The sequence below is a fragment of the Rhineura floridana genome, chromosome 2 (assembly GCF_030035675.1).
Source record: "Rhineura floridana isolate rRhiFlo1 chromosome 2, rRhiFlo1.hap2, whole genome shotgun sequence".
In the NCBI taxonomy this organism is placed as follows: Eukaryota; Metazoa; Chordata; class Lepidosauria; order Squamata; family Rhineuridae; genus Rhineura; species Rhineura floridana.
In genome coordinates, this window is record NC_084481.1 from 100,223,337 (window position 1) to 100,232,979 (window position 9,643).

The following is a 9,643-nucleotide window of genomic DNA, read 5'->3' on the forward strand; positions in this document are numbered from 1 at the left end:
CTTGAGGTTACCAGAGAATACATTGCTGTAGCCAAGTTATCCTTGTCCAGATAGGCTCGCAGTTGGGCCGCCAGCCTAAGCTGATGGAAGGCACTCCGCGGCACTGAGGCCATCTGATATTCAGTCAAAATCTGGCTTCCTGTTACTTAAACCCATTATTCTGTGTCTTGCATTCTGGGAAGATCAAGAAGAAATCCTTGCCCTCCTCTGTGTGACAACCTTTCAAGTACTTGAAGAGTACAATCATATCTCCCCAGTCTTCTCTTCTGAACGCTAAACAGCCCCAGTTCTTTCAGTTTCTCCTCATAGGGCTTTGTTTGTCCCTTGATCATCCTCATTGCCCTCCTCTGAACCTGTTCCAGTTTCTCTGCACCCTTCTTACAGTGTGGTGTCCAGAACTAGATGCAGTACTCAAGATGAGGCCTAACCAGTGCCAAATAGAGGGGAACTAGTACTTCATGTGATTTGGAAACCATACTTCTGTTAATGCTGCCTAAAATAGCATTTGCCTTTTTTGCAGCCATATTGCACTGTTGGCTCATATTCAGCTTGTGATCAACAACAATTCCAAGATCCTTCTTGCATGTAGTATTGCTGAGCCAAGTATCCCCCATCTTATAACTGTGCGTTTGGTTTCTTTTTCCTAGGTGCAGAACTTTGCATGTATCCCTGTTAAATTTCATTCTGTTGTTTTCTCACATGCAACCCTTAATATAATTTCCAAAAAGTAAGCCTTGGTGAAATTTCTTCTGATTAAAGTTTCAGATCAGCTTAGGTGAGTGTAAAGAATGACATGACAGAATACACAACAGGGAGCAGTATATTTCTTTGATGCTAAAGACTCCTGATTGCAATGGTCTTTCCACGCTGCCAAGAGTTTTGTGAGTTTTGTGTGTTAAATATCATGCAATGTTCCATCCATGCTTTTGCAATACTCCTTCCCACAATTGCTGAGAAAACATGGACTGATCACAACAGGATGACTACATTGTCTGAATGTTTTAAAGTGTTTTAGTGCTTTTGTTTGCCACCCTGGGCTCCTGCTGGGAGGAAGGGCAGGATATAAATAAAATACTAAATAAATAAACCCCCTGTAAAATAAGACATGGCAATTCCACAATAAACACCTAGTCTGGAAGCAATTGTAGTCGTCTTTTTGTAATTATATTAGCATCAGATGCCCTTGGAATGCAGGCTGATCAGCGAGGAGTTCTGCCAGCGGGTGGCTCAGTGGAGCTAACTTGTCAGGGGGAAGAATGGGCAGAGAGAAATCTGGATTGATTCATTTATTTCAAAAAGATAAAATGCATTTCAAAAAGAAAATGTGAAAAACGTTGCTCAGCTGTATTGTACCCTTCCTCTCCACATACTCAGGACTATATCACACTCACTAATGTGGATGGAACATTACGTGAGGTTTACACACACAAAAAGTGTGAAACTCCCAGCAGATAGGAAAGTCGACTGCAGTTCTGCAAAGAGTTTACAGTGGAAGACTAATGAATGAATAGTATTAGGAGCTCCCCATCTGGAAACAGACTATGCAATCGGGACCCCCTGTAATATGTGAGTGAACAAGATATTGTGAATCCACAATAAACACCTCATCTGGAAGCAGCAACAGATAGCATGGCTTTTCTGTGTTATCCATGCCATGGGTGATACTGTGGTTGGGTCATGTATTAAGTTAAGCAAAGTTAGTGGTTTGTTCTCTTGTTTTCTGATCAAACCATTCTACTGCCTGAGACCATGGGTATAGTCGTCCAGGGACTCAGGAGGTCTTAGACCCCTTACATTTTTGGGAGCAGGGGTCCAGCAGGGTCCCTATGTCTCCAGCATCCTATGAGTCAATCTGCATGCAAGAGGAGTGTGTTAGCTGCTGAGAAGAGTCTTCTAACATGCTTCCTTGTCCTTTCCTGATGATTGGAGCCGATCAGAGTGAAAGGAGGAGAGTCAGCCACTGAGAAGACACTTTTCAGTAGTTAGCACTCTCCCTTTTCATGCTTAGTGGCTCCTAGGGACTTCTGTTGTTGTGGGAGAAGGCATTAAAAAAGATCTCATCCTCATCCCAGCAGCAAGGGGGAAAGGATGTGACTGTGACTACCGTGAAGGGACCCTGCCCTTCTGAATTTGCCACTACACTGCTGCCTGAGACAGATCAGCAAATTCCTTGCTGTCCCAAGTCAAGGTGCATAGCACTCAAGGATGGCCAATATTTTGGCCCTTGAAATGTAAAATCCCCTCCAAACTGACCATGCACATGAGGCAAATCAGTGGAAACAAGTTTATTTTCTTTAGTACTGGGGTTCACCAGAAACAAGATGGCTATCAATTGTGCTGAGCAAACAGCAGTAGGGGGGTGGCAATGTAGACTACCCACTGAAATGGCACCACACACATGACAAATCAACCCCCCCATGTGCAAATGAGTGGGTGAACCCAGTAGATAGAGTTTTCAGTATTGCAGGTTCATATAACTCTCTCTGTGCTAACCCATCTAAGAACATAAGAACAGGCTGCTGCATCAGGCCAGTGGCCCATCTAGTTCAACATTCTATTCTCGCAATGGCCAACCAGATGCCTCTGGGAAGCCAAAAAACAGAACTTGAACACAACTGCACTCTCCCCACTTGTGATTGCCAGCAACTGGCATTTATTTGTTTATTTACTTATTTATTAGATTTATATCCCACCCTTCCTCTCAGTAGGCTGCCTCTGCCATCTCTCTTTCTTTAACTCAGCTTGCATGTCACGCTTAACCACAGCACCTGAGTTTGGACAACATGCTAAGCCAATGCTCAGCACCGGAATAAAAAAGACCAGGAAGGAGCAAAGCAGCTGTGAGCTCCTCTCTAGAAGCCTGCATGTTCTCACAGTTCCACTAAGCCATAGTTTGGCTTACTATGATGTGGGAACCAGGCCTCTCTCTCTTTCTTTCTCTCTGCTACCTCATCTCTGCACACTGCACACAGTTAGGATAGAGACACTCTTGAGCTTAAAACATTTCCAGTGCATCTTCAACCCTGTATTTGAAAACAGATGGACACAACATTAGTCACTTCTGCTAATTTCTACTCCGCAATCTGTGGTTTTGGGTACTGGATGCGTGTTTTCTTGAATTCTGCTTCATAATGATGTAAAAATTGTTTGCTCGATCCACCTGTTCCAAGACTGTGGTGTGTCCAGTGGAAATGTTTTGAGGTGGGCAATGCACAATATTCTGACATTAGCAATTGGGCTGGGGTTTTTTTGTAGGTTCTGACCTGCACAATACTTCTACCTGTGTAACCACTTCATTTTATTTCCGGTCCTCTAACAGCTTCTTTCCAGTTTTCTATTAGCTCTAATCTCACCACCTCTGTGAACTTCCTCTTCAAAAGGATGGAGCAAGGGAGCCACATTTTCTCCATTGCTGATGCCTTGGGTGTGCATGACCTTTAAAAAAAAAAGATTTGCACATGTATTGCGTAATACTGTACTTTTTCAAGTATTCAATGGCTTGACAGCACATTAGCAGTGATTTATCGGTTAGTCTCAATCCGTTTTGCTACAAAAATAAATATGTTCCTTGCCTAGCTCTGCTACTTTGTGTCTATTTCTTGTATTTCAAACTTTGTTTGCATTCCATTGTGTTTCGGGCTTATGCAATCGTTTGGATGCTGCATTTCCCCAGGGATCCCATCTTCGACCTGTGGCCGGTCTTTCCACTTGGAGCTGGCTGCTTGAAATTAGGCCATAGGTTGTATGCAGCCACAGGTTCCTCATCCCAGCTGTAGATGGGACATTCTGTGCTTCTTGGGAGCTCTCCCTTTGGAACCTCACACATGTTCAGTTTCCTACTACTGTGCTAAATCAGCCACGGGGGAAGTTGCTGTCTGCTCACAGCCTAATTTGCTTTGATGGATGAAACTGGAGTTAAGAAGGGGAAAGTGAGAGGTTCAGCTCCCCAGTTGCTACATCCAAATGCAATCTGCCTCACTGGAATCCCTCGGAGATGCCATTTCCCATCTGCTCGGGCACTGGGAGTCAGCGGCAGCTCTCAGCATCTGCCTGTCACAGAGCACCCTTGCTGACAGATCAACAGCAAACTCTCACTTTGTTTCTCCATTTCCATCTGGGGAATTAGATGGCAGCTCATGACCTCATCTGTTCTGCATGTAAAACATGCAAGTCTCATACAAACAATTTATTTTTGTGTCACAGGAAATAAACTCTCAATAGCTCAAGCTCTGGGCTGGCGCACGAGATTCTGCTGCCTGAGGTGGCCAGCTGTTCTGCTGCCACCCCACTACTACTACTACTACTGCTCCCTCACCACCCACTCCTCCTCTCTCTCGCTGTTGTTGCATTATTCCTCCTCTTCCCTCAACTCAGTTTTTGTTGTTGTTGTTGCCTGCACTACCAGTGCTACTTCTGGAAATCCTGTTTAACCTTTGTAAAAATGTTAAAGTTACTTTGAAGTAACATTTCCTCCCTAAGTTTAAACAGTATTACCAGCTGCTGCTGCAAACCACAGCACAGGCACTGTCCTGGCCACCTCACCCAGAATGCCTCGCTCTGAGGAAGGACCTCACTTGGCTATCTCTCAGAGTGAGGCAGAAAGGAAGTGGAGTGGGGAGGAGAGGCCCGCCTCACTGGATGGGGGAGTGGGCAATGGGCACTAAGGCTGCATACACACCTGTTGGTGGCGCAAAAATGTAGTTTTTTTCAGTACAGAAATGTTCATGCATTTTCTCAACATGCTGCTTTCAATCTAGAGTAACTGTCGATCCTGTCATCCAGACAAGTGGATATGGTTACTTGAAATGTGTTTGAAGACCCTCTCCTTGATTAGATTAGGCGTTTGAATATCCTCCCCTTGCAATCTTGGTATATGCCCACCCATAATATCACTGGCCAGGTGTGGACACACCTCCAATTGCTAGGACCACCCACATCTATTTTCAAATGGATATACTGTGGGGTAATGCAGAACCAATCTACAATATGCTTTTATTTTCAGAATAAACCAGTTTGCCAAGAAGTGCTTTTCAAGGGCAAAAAATATGTAATAGCTCTAAATTGTGTGTGGATTAGGTAGAAAAAACAAAAACTCAGGGTCCATTGATACTAGAATAAAATGTCATGTGTATGTACCCTAAGACTGCAATCCTATACACACACTAGTAAACCCCACTGAACAGAGACTTACTTCTGAGTAAACATGCATGGTGTATTTTCAATGAGCAGTTAATAGATACCTTTTGTAATAATTAGTGTATAAGTATAAATACAAAAATCAGATCAATATCACATGCACACACATACACACCAGGTCCTCCCTGTCTCAATCCCTCTGAAGACTTTGAATGCTTGGCAGCAGGAATTTAATGGTTTTATTTTACAAGCTAAGCAGGCCCAGCTTTCCTCCTCTTTGCTATACTAAATGCAAACTGACTGGTGGAGGCCTTCTGCGTGTACCTTCTTACTTGAAGGGATTTCACATCCTCCAAGTAGCTCTCAAGTTGCTCCTAGACACATCTAAGTAATGGTTAAGTACCAAGGCAACGGACTGTCCTTCCCTTGAATGTGCTAGCCCTTGCACCCAGACTATGCTCCCTGTGACAACGCTTATCCAATCCCTTCACTAAATGCACTATGGGGATTTGGTGGAAGTGGCAAGACAAATTAATCTCCTTAACTTCCCCTTGTACTCCACTTCCTTATCATCCCCTCTTTCAGGCACTGGATAAAAGAGCTCTTTCTCAGCTTTTAACTCAAGCAGATCTTCCTTGTTTACGTGATTTTTTTTTTGTTCGTAAATGGAATCCCAGGTAGCTGCAAGCCTGTGGGGTTTTGGTATTGATTGGCCACATATTATGCAAATTTATCACTTCATTAATGTCCCTGAGATTAGGGTGGGTGGCACTAGGACACTAAGCCTTTTGAGGCATTAAAGATTGAATCCCTGGTGATTATAAGTGGCTTGCTTCTGTAATTTATTTTAAACTCCTAAACTTGCGATTTCCCCCCCTTGAGTCTTTAAGATTGGTTTGGGAGTCAGATCTTGGAATGGAGATTGATTGTGCCCAGTGGAATAAAATCTGGCTCTCTCTACCCTTTTCTTCAGTGTCTGCTAACGTCCGAGAAAACTCTTTAAAGATGGTCCACTGGTGATTTTTAACCCCAGTTTGCTTGCTAACATCACAAACATGGGGACCCTACTTTGCTGGAGAGGGTATAAAGGCAAGGGATCCTATCACCAGACAAGGGATCCTATCACCAGACAAGGGATCCTATCACCATATGTGGTGGGCTTGCCCACATGTATTTTTGTTTGCTGTAATTTTGATTTACTGTGTAAAACATCAGTTATTCATATGTTGGTGGCTGCCTGACTCACTATTGCTCAGGGATGGAAGGATGCCTTGATTATCATTTGGATGTTTGGTTTAAGAAAACACTTTTCCTTGCCAGCCCTGAAAAATTGACTTACCACCTTCAGGTGACTAGGAGAGATGCATCCCCATTGGACTCTGCAGCAACCTGGTGGCTTCATGTAACATATTAATGAACAGACTCATGGATGATGTGTTCTGTCTAAGTATGATCTTATTTATTTATTTATTTAAAATATTTCTTGCCCGCTCTATTTTAACCAGAAACTCAGAGCGGCGAACAACGGAGGATAAAATAGAACACAATAAAATTTACAACCTCTATATGCAATCAATACAGTTAAAAACATACAAAAAACTAATGCTTACAACATAATTTGTTAAAATTCTTATTCCACGTTCAATTTAAACGCAGTCCGAAAAAGGATCGTGTTAACCTGGCGGCGGAATGCCAAAAGTGAAGGAGACAACCGTACCTCCGCTGGCAAAGCATTCCAGAGTCTAGGAGCGACAACAGAAAACGCCCTATCTCTGGTTCCTGATAAATGAGCTTGTGAGACTGAAGGGATCATGAGAAGTATATCCTCAGAGGACTTCAAAAGACAAGAGGGTTCATAACAAAGCAACCAATCGGACAAATAGACAGGGCCCAGGCCGTGTAGGGCTTTAAAGGTTAATACCAGCACTTTGAATTGAGTCCGGAAGCAAAACAGCAGCCAATGGAGTAGTTGTAATAGGGGGGTTGTATGAGCCCGAAGGCCAGCCCCCGTCAGCATTCTCACTGCCGCATGTTGAACCAGTTTAAGCTTCTGAACTGTCTTCAAAGGCAGCCCCACGTAGAGTGCGTTGCAGTAATCCAACCGGGATGTAACTAGGGCGTGTGTTACTCTCGTCAGATCGGATGTCTGTAGAAACGGGCGTAGTTGGCGAACCAGTCTTAGCTGGGCAAAATCGCTCCTGGACACCGCAGAGACCTGGGGTTCCAGGGTCAAAGCCGAGTCCAGAAGCACACCTAAACTGCAAACCTGAGTTTTTAGGGGGAGTGTAACCCCGTCCAACACAGGTAGGTTCCCTATTTCCAGGTTTGTCCCACGACTGACGCAGAGCAATTCCGTCTTGTCTGGATTTAATTTCAACTTGTTCTCCTTCATCTAATCCATCACTGAGGAGAGACACTGGTTCAGGGGCTGGACGGCTTCCTTGGCATCAGGAGGAAAGGAGAAATAAAGCTGGGTATCATCTGCATATTGGTGGTATTGAACTCCAAACCTCCGGATGACCTCACCCAGCGGCTTCATATAGATATTAAATAACAAAGGAGACAAAACAGAGCCCTGTGGCACCCCACAAGTCAGGGGCCAAGGAGCTGAGCAGGAGTCTCCAAGTATTACCTTCTGAGTCCGACCCTCCAGGAAAGAGTGGAGCCAACACAAAACAGTGCCCCCTAGTCCCATCCTGGCTAGGCGGCTCAAAAGGATATTATGGTCGATAGTGTCGAAGGCCGCTGAGAGATCCAGGAGAATTAACAAGGACACACTCCCCCTGTCTAGTTCCCTGCGAAGGTCATCCACCAAGGCAACCAGAGCCGTCTCAGTCCCATGGCCAGGTCTGAAACCAGATTGGAATGGATCGAGATAATCCGTTTCCTCTAGGAAACATTGCAATTGAATGGTCACCACCCGTTCCACTATTTTACTAAGAAAAGGTAGATTGGAGACTGGTCGATAGTTACTCAAACACAATGAGTCTAGGGAGGGTTTTTTCAATGATGGTCTTACAAGCGCCTCCTTCAGGCAACTTGGAAGAGAGCCTTGGTGAAGGGAGGCATTAACTACCCCACATACCCATGTAGCCAGTCCACCTCTAGCTTGTTTCAAGATCCAAGATGGACAAGGGTCAAGTGGGCAGGTGGTAGGCCTCATTCCGCCAAGAAGCTTGTCTATATCTCCAGGTTGAACAAGTTGAATGTTGACCATTGAACTGTACTGTCACTGAGTTTATTTTCCATCAAGTCTGCAAGTCTGGAAATTTGTAGCTAGAAGGAGTTATGTCTTTGCCCAGTCTGGGAACGGACAGCCAAGGCCGTTGCCATGGTAGCATCAAGATAGACTGGGAGAGTTCTAGCAGCTATCTGTGTTGAGCTGTGTCTTCTGTGTCATGTCTTTGAACTGAGAACTTCTCTCCTGGGGGGGGGAGCAACTCTACATGTAATCTTAAAGCCTTAAGCCATAATGTCTTGTAGTAAAGACTCTTAACCTGATCTAATGCCTCTGTGATGTTTCTTGCTCAACTTAACTCCAAAGTAACATATGCTGTTTCACGCAACAACGCACACACATCAACATTGAAAAGAATCCATCTTAATAGGACAGACAGAGGCCAGAGGTACATCCTTAGAGACTGCATTAATATTGGCGTCCAAGTCAGAGCGGATCTGATCGACCTTGTTCGCGAAATACGTGGCTAATTCTTGACAACGAGTTGGAGAAGAGTCCTCATTAATTTCGGAGTGGTCGTGGTTAAGTAGACCTTTGACCACTCGGAATAATTCTGCTGGCTGATTGACAGCTGAAGAAATGGAGGCTGTAAAAAAAGCCTTTTGCGCAGATCGTCTTGAAGCCGAGTAAATTCTAGAAAATATTTTAACGAGAAATCGGTCAGATTCACTGCGAGTTTTCCACCATCGTCGCTCTAGACCCCTACAAGTGCGTTTCATCGCCAGTAGCTCGCTGGAAAACCAAGGAGCTGATTTTGCTCTGGCACGCACAAGGGGAGCGATTGTGTCTATAGCCCTGGTCATTGAACTATTCCAGAGTGTGACCAGAGCTTCGACAAAATCGTTTACTTGAGGGACAGGGAATTCCCCAAGAGCTGACAGGAATCCAACCGGATCCATTAATCTCCTAGGGCGGACCATCCTAATAGGCCCCTTCTCCCGGCACAGAGTATGAGTCGCAGTTAGTCTAAAACTGACCAGGTAATGATCCGTCCATGACAGCGGAGTTATTGAAAAATCTGTCACTCCTGGATCGTCATCCTCCCATCCCGCATAAAAAACAAGGTCGAGGGTATGACCTGCTATATGAGTGGGGCCAGATATTAATTGAGATAGCCCCATGGTTGTCATAGCAGCCATGAAATCCCGGACTTCTCCATAGAGTGAGGATTCCGCATGAACATTGAAGTCACCCAGAACCAACAGTCTGGGAGACTCCAACAACAACCCCGAAACCAACCCAAAGAGCCCGGGTAAGGAAACTGTTGAA